At 44.1% G+C, this 17,142-nt stretch overlaps 1 protein-coding gene across 1 annotated transcript in view; it reads left to right on the top strand.

The window, feature by feature from the left end:
- The first annotated feature begins 449 nt into the window (after positions 1 to 449).
- The window catches only part of LOC133350643 (E3 ubiquitin-protein ligase MARCHF1-like), a 171,835-nt gene continuing 155,142 nt past the window's right edge, over positions 450 to 17,142 (top strand). The window contains exons 1-2 of the mRNA XM_061565235.1: positions 450 to 675; positions 5,832 to 5,922. The gene's annotated coding sequence lies outside the window, so the exon portion shown is untranslated. The remainder of the gene's footprint in view (positions 676 to 5,831; positions 5,923 to 17,142) is intronic.

Genomic DNA, 17,142 nt, shown 5'->3' with positions numbered 1-17,142 from the left:
TTTCATGCCACACGCAATTTCTTGTGTAGCTAACATTTTCCATCCTCTGCAATTAGTAGCTCTGTGACAGGAAGTGCCGTTCACAGAAATAACGAAATCTTGTGCTAGAGTGGATTATCCCATTGTGTCGCCATGGCTCGGGGGTGCAGCAAGCGTTCATATATTCCGGATCGCTGGGCTCAGCGAACTGAGAGAGACATCCGCGAAACGAGAGATTCGCTGCGCGCTCTGTAACGCAACCGCAAAAAAACCGTGCTGCAGACAGCCGTGGCTTACGGCCACGGTCTGTTGCGTGTGTGTGGTGTTTTTTTTTACAATCCTTCTTGCCTCCGAGCGCATTCGTAATAGCTGCGAATTGACGAAACCTCACATCCCCCGGCAGCTAGCTCCTATAAAATGTTCCTGTACCCATTGGCCAGATGGGGGGTAAGACATGCTTCGGCTTGCCTATACACACACGTGGCCCTCCTCCCTCTCATCCTCTCGCCCGTGCTGGCTTTCTCTCTCTCTTTTCTTGCCGTCTCGGCAGAGGCAGCCCAGCAGGGCAATGCATTTGAGTGCTGACTACACGCACAGAATACGTTCAAGGTTATTTGTTAAATGTTTCTTTTTTTTCTCTCTCTCGCTCCTTCTTTGCTACAGCTCACTCCAGAATTTATGTTAACGACCGCCAACGTAAGTACGCAACAGACTGTATTGAATTTTGAAATTAATTTCAAAAATGTTTGCAATCTAATTATGCCGTGAAGCAGACTTTTACCATCATGGGAACTCACAGTAAAATAGAATTAAGTTTGGTTTGTGTAGCAGATCACGCCGCAGAATTATAAGTAGCAGCTTTAATTAAGTACTTTGGTTATCGGATTTATCTGTGCATTTTATTGTAATGCTTAAGTTCCTTCTGCTCGCAAACATACACACACATGTATGGACCAGTGACTTTGCGGAAAGATGTGTTTGCATTTAACTTTTTTTGTATTACATTGAGAAATATAAGCATTTAACTACATAAGCATGTATGCTTAAAAAAACTGAATTTGTTGTTTATATTTAACTATCTGTCTGAAGTATGACACTACAGGTCTGTGTCTTACACGGCCTATCTGTTGCTGCCTATCAACCTCTCTGCTTGCCTGTCCCCTATCTTTCGTTCCGTCTTTCTGCCTGTGTATATGTCCGCACGAGTCCATACAAGACTCTGCACGTCCCTCGGTATCTGCCTGTCTTTCATTCTCATCACCTCCACTGTGCCGTCCTTATCCCTGCCTGCCTGATTATCTCTGCTATTCCACATCTGTTGGCATGTTACCTTCATGCGCTGTTATTACTGTGTGCGCGCTATTCTTCTTCTGCGTGTGGTCTCGCAGCGCAGAAGAGAACTCTTGCATTGACAGGCGTGCCAAAGTACTTCGCTCTCTGACCCCTCACATATGAACGAGCTTTGCCTCTCCACTGACTGAGGTCGCTGTTGCTGGTCACGTTCGTTGTCGGGCTGGGGGGACACCTTGGTGGGCAAGGAATCACGCGGCTCAGGCCGCGTTCTTCGCCACGGCACAACCAATTGCAACGACAAACAGGAACGTCCTCAATATGCATCCATTGTAATGCATCTCGATAAGCAGAGCCTCTACGAAGCTGCTTTTACAGTATATGCATATAAGCTTAGCTTCTTAACATATTTTTAGTCTGAAGCCGCAAACTTGGGGTTGACTCCCGACCATGGCTAAAATCAGTGGTGGGTGATGTACAAAACCCGTTCATGAACCCGCACAGACCATCGTGGTGAAGTATGGTCAAACAACCACCCCACCCTTATCCGACATGGCATGGGAAGGCTTTAATTGGATTGACAAAGGACTGTACATCATTATTATAATAAGTTTACATGTCCGACATGGATGTTACAAAAATATCGATATTAATTAAACTTAAATGTGCTGATCTTAAACCATAAGCAATGTTATTCCTCAACGCGTGCACCTTAAAAATGACAGCATGTGACGAAAGAATATGCCACGTGAGTCGTATTTTTGAGAACTTTACGCGAGACTCAGTTTGTGGCCATGGAAAGTGCACGTTGGTGTCATTCGACACGCAGGAGATGACAGAGCGCTATTTTAAGACCACGCACTCGTCGTTGTGGATTGATTCAATCTGAATGCAGCATTCCTGCTGTGCATTTCACACCTCCGAGGTGAGCCGCATATAAATTGCATGGATTTGGGGTGGGAAGAGCAGCTGTCTAAAAATGGCATTGGCTCCGCCAATTAAATCAATGTGTCAGGCTTGAGGAGTTGCTCGCTCAAGCGCATGGCTTCATTGGCTTTAATAAGACGTTAGGTTTAAAAAAAAACTACACATTTTTGCAATATTTTTAACGGCACTGGTGAAGTATGTACCTGATGACGATTGCTTGTGTTGCAATCGAAACGTCGTATTATATTATAATTTAATATCTTTCTACGTGACTTTACCGAAAGAACCAAAACGTATGTTTAGCTTGTTCTTCTGCACAACTACCAAGACAATATCTGACATTGCATATGATATTTTAATAAGTTATGATTTGCATATGGTATCTCATTTGCATGCTTCCACACCTCTTAAGGAAGGTGCTTTAAAATGTTATTCACATATCTTTCTCCTTTAAATGAAAACGTATTGTAATGTATTGCAATTTAATAGATTTGACAATGCTATCAGCAGGTGTTGATTGTACAGAGTGACGGCTCACTGAAGGGCTTTCACACATTATTCTGCCTATTACTGATAGCCAACTAATCTTAGCAAGAAATGGCGTGCCACGGTGACAAGATGTTAACTACCTTGTCTGGTAAACAGGAGGGCATGGGTTCGATCCTGGCCCTGATGCCTGTATATTTGGAGTTTGCATATTTTCCCCATGGTCACGTGGATTTTTTTTTTCTAGGCCCTCCGGTTTATCCCTCCGCATTTAAAAACATGCGTTTACAGTATTTGGCTCCTATAAATGTCCACATGATTAGCGACTTCATTGAGCTATAATTTGTAATCAGGTTGTTTCTGAAAAAGAGCTATACAGCTCAGTGGACCTTAACTGGTAAAATAAAAATTGTTTAGTTTTGTTTTTTGCAATATCCCGCTGCACATCTCCAGTGTACATCTGCAGTGTGATATTGAATCTCTCCCACTCCCATTTAAATGCCCTAGCCATCTTAATCAGCAGGCCATTACATGCTCTAATTTGCAATCTAATAGTTCATTGTAAATTATCTAATCAACCGTAGGAGCTACTCGTTTGCAGAGGAGAGGACCGCTACCAATGCAATTGTACCGACTTGCTTTTAGATTTTTGTGCTAAATGTATTGTCAGTGATGGTGCAATGAGGAGTGCCTCGTGACAGATGATCTTGTTTGTCCACAGTCCCAACCCTTTCTGCCACCACAACTACCCTCATCATTCCAACTAGCAGTACGATAAGAGCCTGTCTTTTCTGACATTAAAAAGAGGGCTTGTGTCGTCTATGTAGTAGCAGGCAAAGTTTGCAAGATTGGCATATCAGTACACCAATACCACACACTAAATCACGCTTTGATTTACCTCCTCCAACTACAGTTTTTTTAAACAATCTAGTAAAGACGGTGAAACTCCTCCTATCCAGAGGCATTTTATTCACAGGTCAAAAGTCAAAATTATTTCCCATTAAAATCAACATCGAGTCGGTGTTCTTTTCCTCCTTAGAACACTGATCCATTAGTTGGAATTCCACAATCCTATGGCAGGCGTTGATTTCTGCACACAAAGTGGTACTTATTATTCACAAGACTAAGGTAATCCAGAGAGTCTTCACGTTCACTGCGGATCGGATCTTCATCATGTCTGCTATTTCTAGAAAAGCAAAAAGGTAGCGGAAGAAGCCAATGGGCAGGCACCGACACCTTCCTAATATACACCCCGTGCAGTGCACCTCGTCTGCAATTCCATGCACACACCAGTGAGCTAAGGAGCACTAAACTCTCATCTCACTCGTGGAGATTTGTGGGTGCGATGACAGTGGGCATGACATCCACATCGTTATCCGCAGTTCCCCGCGTCTTTGAGGCTCGTATTGAAGCTACAATTTTAGCTCTCTATGGAAATATTGTGACAGACTGTAATATGATTGTACATATTGATAGTTTGTGTTATTATCATCGATGATAATGACGAAAGTGACAATGGCGATGGATAGTGATGAATAATGATGATGATTCGGGATGATGAGACGACACTGAATAAGTATGTGCACTTAATTATCAATCCATTGCTGGATAAGGACCTCTCCACGCCACATGGGTCATGGATGTTAGCAGACCGAAGTTTGTACATTTTGTATCATGCTGATTCATGCGGGTTAATGAACGTGGGGGAGCATAGATAAGGGAGCATAGAAGCACAATATAGTACCACAGTGGATTTTTCTGCACTGCTCTCTGCTGTCCACCATGCAGCCCTCCTGTCCACATTGTCTCGTGTTTCATGTCGTCACCCGTGACCGTCACAGGAAACAGTTGAAGATAGCATGATTGTTTTCCATGTGTAGTGACATCGCGGGATGTCACTGTGCTGTGCCTGCTCTAGACAAGCACGGCGTGCGATGTAACAACATAGCGGACACCACGATGATGTGGGTGTAGTACCGGCCATAGAGAGGCTCGGTGAGCGCTGGTTGATAGTGCGAGGTGGCACCACGCTTTGCGTGCAGTGCCAGCCCTACAGGATAGGGTGTGGGTGTGCCAGGGTTACTAAAGCCCATGGGCACTCTGGTTGACCCGAGAGGACACGTGACCGGTTAAGTCTACAAAGGGGCCCCGAAGTGGGGGCTCGGGGTGGTCACGTGGTCCGGGTCCAGATCCTGCTCGAGGATTCTGGAAGGTGGGCATGGCCAAGGGCGGAGCCAGTCACGCCGCAGAGAATATAAGCCGGGTCCCCCAGAGGGACCGGCGTTGTTGTTCATCTTCAAGAAGCCTTCGTCTACATCCTACGTTCTACCGAGTCTCCAACACGTGGACCGGGACCCGAGCTACTGTCCGGTCCATTGTAGCTAGTTAAGTTGCAATTAGTGTAATTCACCTGGTGGTCACCACCATAGGTTGTTATTCTGATGAGGGGCAGTTACCCCGTGTGTTGGTGTTAAATAAATGTGTTGCCTCCAAGAATACGTCCGCAACTCAGTTGAACTCACTACACATGCATAATAGGAAGAAACGGTAATTAATTTGATAGAAATGCTCTTTTTCCCAGGAAAGTTTGTGCATTTGCATTAAACTGAGACATTCAGAAAATGTGTTTCAACATGGCACAATTGTGTGTGCATTTCTTGAATGTTATGTAATTTACAACATTAAAATATATCACTGAAACTATCCAGAGTTCAGAGATGCTGGACTAAGTAAGAAGCACAGTATAACAACTCACGTTATCTACAAGCTTTAACACCACCCACACGTGCGATATTGGGTAAAAGTTTTACATTTCCTAGAAACATTACTTAGAAACAATTTCGCTTGGCAAACTTCACATTGACATTTTCAGACGTGAAGTTTGCCAAGCGAAATTAATCCTAAATCATAAGAGCGATACGCTTGCTTGTACATACTTTTATAAAATAAAATAAAAATCACTCCCGTATCAGGGTGGGGAATAAACTACTTGCTCCAAGAGGCATAGATCAGATGCTTGTGGGGAACGCAACTTAACAGTGTACAGCTGCAAACAGATGCATAGCCCAGCTTGTCGTTCCAACACCCAGTGATGAGGTGGTTCTGCAGTTTGGATTATAACCCCATGCCATCATTTAATATTTTTTCAGGGCAAGTGATTATCTGCTAACAGCGTCACCAACGCAACTCACCTCCTACAGAGTGGATACCGAGGACGTTTTTGGACATCGTTTTTCAAGGGTAAGCTATTGTTTATTCAATACCGCAGTAACGGAAATCGAAAAAGTTTTTCTCGCTCGTGGTTGGGCTTTGCAGTAATATGTTAGTGAAGCTGAAGAGAAAAATGGTTTTCAATTTTGATTTGAAGCTGTCGTGACTGCAGGTCTCCATCCTCTCTGGTTCTTTCGGTAAAGTCACGGAGATAGAAAAAATCATCAAAGAACACGACGTTTCGGTCGCAACACAAGCGTGCCTGTATAAAGCCACAACAGCAGATCATTCTTTCTCACCTGATGACGGACGCTTGTGTTGCGACCGAAACGTCGTGTTCTTTCATTATTTTTTCTATATACGTGACTTTTCCCGAAAGAACCAGAGAGTATGGTTTTCAATACAGAACCTCAGGTTCCTGCCAGTTGTTAAAGCCAGGTGACTTTATGAAATTAGTACAATTCACGATTTGTGCTACGCACATGACTGAAATATCTGCCATGTTTGACCTAAATCTCGTACGGAGGTCTACATTTACAAAACGGAATACGTTTTTTGCATGCCAAATGTGAATGGGTGCCACACAGTATATTAGTGATACCATCATCTGCACGGTTGGCTAAGTACGGTGTAAAATAAGTTCAACAACATACATACATTCCCATCATAACTCCACACTGATATTCTAAAGTGTGTATTGATTTTTGCGACAGCTACATACAACTCGTAGCAATCATTGAAAACTAAATAATTATATAAGTAAATCAACAAATATATACAGTGACCATGGTAATCTAAATCATCTCAATGCGTTTTAAAATTGTTACTGCGTCAACAGGAAATTGAATTGTGCATGAAATTAAATCGAACTGTGTGAGACTAGAAACACTTCCATCCCTTTAGTACTTTCTCAAAGCACAATTTGAATAATTTTCTCAGAAAGAAGGTTAAAACTTCGATTTAAAGCTTTCGTGACTGCAGGGATTCATCTTCTTGGTTCTTTCGGTAAAGTCACGTAGAAGGGAAGTAATAAAATAATAAAAATAAAACATAATAAAACAATTCTCACGACGTTTCGGCCACAACGCAAGCAGCCGTCCTCAGGTGAAAACCAGGTCCGTCGAGGCGACAGAGTCTCATTCAGACTCTGTCGCCCCGTGAGAATTGTTTTATTATGTTTTATTTTTATTATTTTATTACTTCCCTTCTACGTGACTTTACCGAAAGAACCAAGAAGAAGGTTAAAACTGTTACACTTAATTTGTATGCAAAGTGTTTGTAGGTAAAACAAGTTGTAAAGGTGCTGCTTGCAATTACTTGCTGATGGCACAGCTGGTAAAATGGCCTCCACTAGAAAGGGTATTTGACCTCCTCTTGCATGCTAGCAAGATCTGTTGTAAGAGGTGCGTGTAACCCCACTTAAGCCACACCACACACGACCTGGCGATCGACTAAGTGTGGTGAATTAATTTGCACTGCCGGATGGACAGAGGCAGAGGGATTTAAGAAAACTGCACCATTGTTTCAACTGCCACGCCAGGAGATAGCATTGGACGGGTGACCTTTGGATTGCAAGTCAAGCGTGCTAACCATTACACAGTGGCAGCACGCGGTATTTTATCAGATAGTTTTTGTTGGAGCCATGTGTATTTGAGCGTATTTGTAAATATACACAATTCCAGCTACTGTCGAATATACTGTACTCACTTTCGCTTCCTGGAAAATGTATAACATTGAGCTCTGCATCCAGGCCTTCCTTCCCTACAAGTATATTACAGTATAAGGAATGAAACAGTTAGACTTCTCCACAAATCTGGCTGTCGCCTGATGAAGCTAGTTGTAATTACTGGCGAAACGTCGAAATCAGATGTAAATGTTGTTGCCTTGGCTCTCCAACACACCGGTGTGCTGTACTAGTGACGAATTGGCATGTTCTGTTTACGTGACAACCCTTACTAGTTGGCTGTATCAGGTGGTGGCGGGCTTTAAGGACACATATTTACGCGATCTAACCCAAAAAACCTCCATATTGGATGTTATTGGTCGCGAAAGCCGACGTGTTAAACTATATTACAGTGTATACAAAATATACTGGAGTAATATCATACTATCTTAGAAAAGAATGTCTGGCTGTATGACCTGCGTGGATTCCTGTCTGGCTGGGTGCTGCACTCCCTCGAGCAAGTGTGTCGTAGTGACATCCCGCGGCCATCTGCGGGATGACGTTACCCACAACCCCACAGTGTTGAGCCGGTTCATGTATATCCCACACAAATGTGCGGGATATTTTATCATGCTATCATGTCGTAATAGTCTCGCTATCATACTCATGCTGCCATAAAATACGAGAACAAAGGAGGGAGGTGAGGAAGGGAGATAGAGGGAGGTCGGGGAGGGAAATGGAGGAGGGAGTAAGAGACGGAGAGAGGGCCAGGAAAATGAGAGGGGGGGGGGGAGAGCAAAACAGAAAGAGGACAGCGAGGAAACGTGACAAGTAGTGGGAGAGAGGATTAGAGAGAGAGTTTGAGACAGGAAAGAGAGAGAGGCGGGAATGATGAGAGTAGAAGTGAGAGAGAGACGAGGAGAGAGATAGGGGGAGGGGAGTAGGTGAGATGCACTTGAGGTAGGAGAGGAGACAGATGAATAGACAGAAACAAAGACAAAGCGAGAAGTCAGGATACATTGTAATGCACAGTATAGAGAAGGCAAGATAAAGGTGGAGAGAGACAGGGTTCTTTAACTGGTAGGAACCACCTGGTTCCACCAGCCCACAGGGGATTATCGTGTTGGACCGTCGTGTGTCCAAAAATGGGAGGGGTGGGGCTGGGTGGAGAGGGACTGGATGGGGAGGGTGGGGAGGGGCTGGGTGGGGAGGGTGGGGCTGGGTGGGGGGTGGGAGGGGTGGGGCTGGGTGGAAAGGGGAGGGTGGGGAGGGACTGGATGGGGGGGGTGGGGAGGGGCTGGGTGGGGAGGGTGGGGCTGGGTGGGGGGTGGGAGGGGTGGGGCTGGGTGGAAAGGGTGGGGAGGGACTGGATGGGGAGGGTGGGGAGGGGCTGGGTGGAGAGGGGAGGGTGGGGAGGGACTGGATGGGGAGGGTGGGGAGGGGCTGGGTGGAGAGGGGAGGGTGGGGAGGGACTGGATGGGGAGGGTGGGGAGGGGCTGGGTGGAGAGGGGAGGGTGGGGAGGGGCTGGGTGGGGAGGGTGGGGCTGGGTGGAGAGAGGAGGGTGGGGAGGGGCTGGGTGGGGAGGGTGGGGCTGGGTGGGGGTGGGAGGGGTGGGGCTGGGTGGAAAGGGGAGGGTGGGGAGGGACTGGATGGGGAGGGTGTGGAGGGGCTGGGTGGGGAGGGTGGGGCTGGGTGGGGGGTGGGAGGGGTGGGGCTGGGTGGAAAGGGTGGGGAGGGACTGGATGGGGAGGGTGGGGAGGGGCTGGGTGGAGAGGGGAGGGTGGGGAGGGGCTGGGTGGGGAGGGTGGGGCTGGGTGGGGGGTGGGAGGGGTGGGGCTGGGTGGAAAGGGGAGGGTGGGGAGGGACTGGGTGGGGAGGGTGGGGAGGGGCTGGGTGGGGAGGGGAGGGTGGGGAGGGGCTGGGTGGAGAGGGGAGGGTGGGGTGGGGCTGGGTGGGGGGTGGGAGGGGTGGGGCTGTGTGGGGAGGGGCTGGTCACCCGTGGTGCCCTTATAAAACTCAACGTTTAACCTACTCACGCCGGCTTGTGTCCGCCCTCACAGTCGGCCATATTTGCGGAATACACCACGCCGCCGTTAACCCTGGCCATTGACCAAGCAACCCAACGTTCCTACCAGCTCCCTCCACAGGAATGTGTTTAGCATTAAACTTTTGCTGGCCGGGAGGAATGGACGGTTGTGTCCAAAGGATGTGCGTGTTGCTATTTAATACAGAAATTGCTTGACCTGGCACACTGCTTATGCGTGCAACATACACCACGTTAAATCTATTTATTACCGTTGAGAGCTACCAATGCGTCACAGATCATGGGGCAGGATTATAATAAAGTTATGCTGCTATTTGCCCTGTTGGAACTCACTTAGGTTAATACAGGATAATAACAATCTGAAATGTGGACGGTGATCATTTCAGTTCTGTGCTTTTCCAAACAGCGTATATACAACTTAAATAAATAAATAACCCCTCTGACAATAATGCATTACTGCATGAAGCGCAGGTTGCAATTTTCCAAAATGATTTGCATTACATGGCCCCAGGTGACAAATGTGGGTCCTAGCAATGACATTTTGAAACGGTAGGTTTGGATGCATTTGCATGATCTCTGGATTATATCGTCAACTATAACCGCACGTGTTTGTGTTTGTCATGGGGTGAGTGACACTGTCCTCATTGCCAGCCCATTCCTTTGCTTGCAATCGAGTAGCACGATTGCCAGCTCTTGTGCTTGCTGTGTTACCCTGAGATTAAAAACTGTGTTTTTTTTTTATTGGGCAAATGTCCGTCATCGCAATGTCTCTTGCTCGACCGTATCTGTCCTCTTTAGGTTGTTTCAAAAATATTTTTTGATCAGGTTATATTTTCTGCTATACGACAAAATGGATCAGAAGCGTGGAAGTCGATAAAGAGTAGAGAATAAGATCCAAGCGTGCACAAAGCATGGGCAGGTGTACTACTAATGCACGCTGAGGGACATTAAGAAGGAGCACGTGATTAAGAGCACAGAAACCAGTTTTGAAATGACAGCAGACTTAGGACGGGTGGCTAGATAGGGTGATGACGATGATGTCTGTTGGTCGAGAAAAACAACACATCGTTCCCTCTTAAGATGTGCATGCATTTTCGTTATTCATCTGAATAATGTTACTTTGAAAATGGCTCCTCACCATCACACGCTGTTACAATGTTACAACAGGGTGGGTGCTCTTGCTAAAACGATTGAGAGCTATGCTTATGGGTGTACTACAGTAACACACACAACACGTTATGTTTTCCAGAAATGAAAACATCTAGGAAACACTTGGGTGGTGTGAACATTTGGGGTGAACTTCTGTGCAGCTTCGTCAGAATTGCAATATACTTATGTATATGTAACGAGATCATTAACTTTCCTAATTGGGGTTCAGCATATGAATGTGTGTGGCCACAATACAGAAACTGCGAAAGAAACCATTATCACTTCGGTAAAAATGCAAAAAAACAGTGTGATGTTTCAAGATGAGTGTGTGAGGTTGAACAATGACAGGATGTATGCTATCATCTGAATTAAATATATACTTGGATGTGATACATTTTTTACTGGATGTCCATTTTACACTCAGTATCACTTTAATAGTCATGCATCTACAACCCAAGCCTTTGCATTTTATCTTTGACAACTCAATTCTCCTGGAGAAAAAAATCCATACAAGTCATATGAGTTCAGATCAAAATGATTAAATTGTAAACAGCTGTTTTGCACATCTCATAGGCATGCCGAAGCACATCACAATTGGTTGTGACTTGCAAACAGATGCACTTTTATATTTAACTTGCGATATACATAATGAACGAAACAACTGATGCACTGCCAGTTAACATGGCTGTAAATGTATTACTCTATGGATAACTCAGCTATTGCATCACTAAATCAGGAACATAGGAAATTAATTAACAAACAATTCTGCTCGGTTCAATGCAGAAGAAAAAATAAACCTGCTCAATTTTTCATCAAGGTAAGGTCTGAATAAAGGTAACGTCTGTTCATCAAGGTAACGTCTGAATCAAGGTAACGTCTGAATCAAGGTAACTTCTGAATAAAGGTAACGTCGAAACGTATACAAATGTTAATTTTCACTTTCATAGTTCCCTTGCACATACTGACTTTATTCCTACAGTATGTGCTCCACTCACGAATCTTACAAAAACATAGCTTGGTGCCTCGATATTCAGAGGCCCAAACGTATCTTCAAATTTCAGGGTGTGGATATTCAGGAAGCTTATGATGGGCCTTGTGTAATGACAAGTCCCATTGTGACTTGCTATTAGTATTAGCATTGAGTGAAGGTAATTAAAAAATAGTGCTCTTCAATTGAACCTTGCACCATGCTACTGTGCAGTGTGTCACGTAGTGTATGAATTTTTAATAGATGAAGGAGCAAGATAGATGGCTCTGAATTTGAACATCGCTTCAAATGTAATAATAGAGGGATGGAATAAGGCTGTTATACTCTTTGGATGCTGGCTTTATTATAAGAGCCCGTCCTACATTTGATTTATGATATAGTTGGTGACCCAGTGAATTGACCTGCAATGGATTTTGTTAATTCAATATGCCATGTGTAGTCAATAGTGTTATTGTGAACACACTGTTATTAAGCCCTTCTGAAGGAGTGTATGTATTTGTTTGCCTATTTGCCAACTTATCCAATTGTTTTTTGGTTTAATTCCAGAGTTTTTCTTCATTTTAACAATATGCATTATATATGGGAGAGTATGTGTGTTGATGTGTATTACATGCAATCTTGGACCGAAATGATCCCACACATTCAAGCTACAGAGCATCAATACCTTCAGGACTGTGATATTGCAGTGGCATATATAAAACTGTTATGGAGTAGAGCAGCATAGGAGAACATGTTATTGTTTCTGTTACATTGGTCGTGCAGAGATTGATGTGAAAACAATATTATGAACGTAAACATGTTGCATATATATGTGCTGTCTCCATGGACCTCAAGTAACTCCAATCAATATTTTTAACATGCGGTTTTAGTGAATGTGAAATGCAGGTACTTACCAGATCGTAATTGCTCAGAAACTGAATTTCAATTTGTGGCCACATTAAATCTCAGCCCTTCTCTAACTACCCACGCGTCTTGTACTTCATCACTGAGCAGATTTAGCTAATCAATATCACATAGTGTCCTGCAATTAGGGATTCTGTGCACGGAATGCTCCCGTGTTAAAGGACTGGAGGCAACATTTACAAATTGGACAAGGAAAAAGTGCATATGGTGAGTTTAGAATGCGATTCTTTTTTCAAAAGGGCACTGACGTTTGCAGTAACCTGGAGTATCTTTGGCTCAGATTCCTTTCGTTGAGTTGAGTTAGAAATGTCCTGAGCAGATAGCTGCATTAAAGAGCGTCACATATCCAGACTTGATTCAGCCTCGTAATAAATTCAACTGAGATACATTGCTCAACCTTCTGTTCGTTGTATTAAACCTGGATTTCAGTGCTCAGTTTTGATCTTCTTGTGTTCATACCTTTACAGTCAATCCCATACTGTGCATTTTAAAACCGTTACATTTTGCAGTGCATGTCAGAATCTGACGTGAATCCATGTAAAGCACATTTTACATGTTGTACTTAAAATAGACCATGAGCATGGCACGCAGCGCACGCTAATATTAATTGCCAATTCCAGACACAACATGCCAGTGCGAATGATTTTAAACCTGACAGTGATTGATTGATATTGCATGGTTTTCATTTAATTGGCTCAGCTTTGAGATCGGTGCTGTGAATTTGCTTTGAAGTTCAAGGTTTCCCGCTCAAGCTCCCATCCTATTCCCCTAGGACACACTGACAAAAATACAATGAAATTACTGCACTGTCCTTCAGAGGAACATTCCACATGTTTGCTTGAGGTCTTGGAGGGCTGAAACGATGTTTCCAAGGGTGAACCATTGTAGGCTGCAATGTTTGTTCGGTCTAAATTCTCACAACTCGCAACAAATCTCTAAGAAATGTTCACTCAGTATTTGTCATTATTGAGCCATGTAGGTGCAACAGTGTATGAAATATGTTTTCCCTGCAATGCTTGGAAGGATTTGTCAATACAGTTCCATATAGATAAATCCAACATAACAACCTTTTTCCCAATGTGAAACTTTGATTTAAAAAAGTGTATCTTGCCCACATGGCCAAATATACGCTGGGACAGATTTATCATCATAACTAGCCGTGATCTGTTCTTACATCTGGATGAACGTTTCCCCAAGCTGGCACATCTCCCTTGGTCTCGTACTGCAGAAATGCATCGAGCATCATCTGGAGGTGCATTGATATTTTGCGTTTAATTTAAATGTAAAAATGTTTTCCCCATCTGACTTTATTTCATAATTGTAATCCTGGTCCACCTTCAATAACCACTCTCGGTATACATATGTAGTGTAATAGCGCTGGCTGGTGGACAGCCGCTGTGGTGGACAGACAGTACACACGCCGGTGAGCGTGTGCACGGGTGTGTTGGCAGAGCGGAGGAACTAGGGCAGGGGTCGGCAACCTACGGCTCCGGAGCCGCATGCGGCTCTTTACGGGCTGCTTCTTGACGATATGTACGTATGTACAGTATGTACTCAGATGCATTGCGGCTCTTGAAATACTGAATTTTGTACCGAATTGGAAAGAAATGGCTCTTCTTGTTATTTTGGTTGCCGACCCCTGAACTAGGGCAAGGGTCACGGAGGACCCCATCTGGAGGCCCCTATAACCTACTAGCAGGTTCGAGAAGGGAGGCGCGGTTAGTGCGGAGCCAGGCCCCGCTGGCAGCATAAAAGGAGCCGTGAGCGGGGGCTCGAGGCTGCCGGTTCTGGGAATGGACTCGTCTCGTCATCGCTGTCGTCTCGTCGCTGTCGTCACAAACGTCTCCGCTAGATATTGCTCTATGAAGGATAGTAGTTGGCTGTCTCAGTCAGCGCCGTCAGTGTTAGACGGCTAGTGTTGTGTACAGGCGAGGCTGAGCCACTGTGGAGAGTGTGCGGACGAGACCGTGAAAGTTGTTAATAAAGAAAGTACCTCCTAGAAACTCTGTCTCTGAATCGTTGACACCACACATACACTGTTGTGTTTTCCAGTTGTGTCCCTCCAACATTTATCAAACCTACTTCACATTACGTTTGTTTGTGTATATATTTATCTTGAGACCAACTTTGCAGCCTTCTTCATTGAGTTATTCAATCATTTACTGAAATTAATTTCCATTGATTATTTATAATGATGATGTCATCAGTAAATCTGAGATGGCTAATATTTTTTCCATCGATATAAAAAAATGTTTTCAAACATTCTCATGTCACTGTAAAAATAATTGGAAATGCGTTTTCAAGTTTCACATGTCTTATTTAATAGTATGAAAAGGGGGGGAGCTCTTAGACCAAATGATATAGCCGTAAACATCAAAGAAGCGGGACCTGTTGTTGGAATAAAATTAGCAGGCCTATTCGCTAAAAGATTACACAAAAAATGTAATACCTCAATCGCTGAATAATAATTCGTCTATTCACAAAGGGTGATGCAATTGATTTGAAGAATTACAGACCCGTTAGCTTGTTGTCACGTGTACAAGCACAAATGTTCATGAAAATCAATGGGAGACGAATAGCAGAATATTTAAAAGCCAGCCAGCCACAGGAGGGTGAGGCGGGATTAGGAAACATTTCTCTACCCTTGAGCACATACATACCTGCCATCAATCAGATGCTAGAAATACTATTTGGTATCAAATAGCATTATGCCTGGCCTTTTTAGACCACGAAGAGACATTTCACTCAGTGGAAATCGATTCAGTTATCCAAGCTTTCACAAACTGAAGCCTAAATATAAAAAATATATTAAAAAAAACATAATAGAACATCTTTACAAAAATGCAACATTACACGTATATTGCATGAGGAAAGTAGCAAAATGTATAGGACCAGCCTTTTGCCCGTCCAATGACGGGTGTATTGCAGTAAATCTGAAACTTGCAAGCGAAAAGCAGACCGCGACGTGATATTCATTGCGTCAATGCGGGTGCAGTTTGTAAGGGCGCGGTGACACAGACTTATTTTATTTTAAGGTTATAATCCCTTGTTCATCATGACGTCCTTTTTACTTCGATGTCTCAATAGCGTTACGGAGATCACGTGATGACGTGAGGGTTCTGCCTTTGTAGTGAGGGTTGTAAGTTGACGCCGAGGAGGGGGGAGGAGGCGCCTCGGCCCCCCAAGTGGAGTGACGTCACCTCTTCATGATTGTTAATGTGGGGGGCTATTCGATGTGGAGTGACGTCACCTGCTCATGATTGTTAATGAGGGGGGGGGTGGTCCATGTGGAGGATGTCACCTGTTCATGAGTATTAAGGAGGGGGGCTGGCCGACGTGGAGTGACGTCACGCATGGGACACACAGACACTCTTGGCTCATATTTATACAGTATAAGGAGTTGGACAAAAGCTAGATTGTCATGTTGGATCATCTCTTTCTTTTTACTGCAGATATGTTAATTACAAAAAGGCAGAAACTAAAAATGGTTAAGTATTAATGATCCTTCATTCAAAATATGTGTCCTGCCTGTTGTGTGGTAAGTATGGGGACAGAATAACTGGTCCATTGGGAAATAAACAGTTGTATATGGAGAGAGCAAGTGCAAGGGTCAGTGTGCATTTCGTGTACTCATAGACCAATTTGCTTTTGTAAAAAAGTGTCTTTGTGTTTCCATAACGAGCCAGAGTCCAGGAACAATGTTCTATTTTATTCTTCTCAGCCACATCAATAAGCCAATACTAATGCAGGTAAAACACCTCATCAGGGCTCCCCATAATGTCTGATCAATAAACTCCCTGGCTAGTGAGTGGCAATACCCCTCTTGTTGCTGCCGCCATATGGGGGGGTCCACTATCGTGGTGTTGCAAATCCAAAAACATTGTCAGCGACTTTTTTGCTATGACTTGCTATCGTTGACTTTTCGTTGATCTCCTGCACATGGAGTCATTTTGCGGTGAGAAGTGAATTTTGTCTGGCCCTGGACGAATGGCCAGGAACACGGCCGTACTATCCAACAGGCCACAGTAGGCACTGTGCCTAAGCCCTGCGAAAACTAAATGGCCTTTACACCATTGGTACCTCATTTGCCAGTAAAAAAAAATATGATAATTGTTTTTTTACCCTTTTATCTGGCCACAAAACTGACACCTTTTTTTGCGTCATCTGCTCCAACACCATGTGAGACTAGGCTCTAAGGAAAGCTGTCTCGGGTGTGGACCAATCAACTTCAAGGACAGTGCACATTATCAGAGTTGTGTTTTTTGTTTGTATTATGACTGCAGATATTGTGGTCTATGCAAACATGACTCCTTGTAAAAAAGGTGTCAGTTTTGTTGCCAGATAGAAGGGTAAAAAACCAATTATCATATTTTTACTGGCAAATGAGGTTCCCATAGTGTAGATGCTTGCCCCGAGCTCTCATACTCTGATGGTGCATTGTCTTTGAGTTGTGCGCCTTTTGGCGTCATCTGGTCCAACACCATGTGAGACTAGGCTCTAAG

This window comes from Lethenteron reissneri, chromosome 34 (assembly GCF_015708825.2).
Source record: "Lethenteron reissneri isolate LAM-NWPU_2019-01 chromosome 34, ASM1570882v1, whole genome shotgun sequence".
NCBI lineage: Eukaryota > Metazoa > Chordata > Hyperoartia > Petromyzontiformes > Petromyzontidae > Lethenteron > Lethenteron reissneri.
This window is presented reverse-complemented; position numbering and strand designations above follow the sequence as displayed.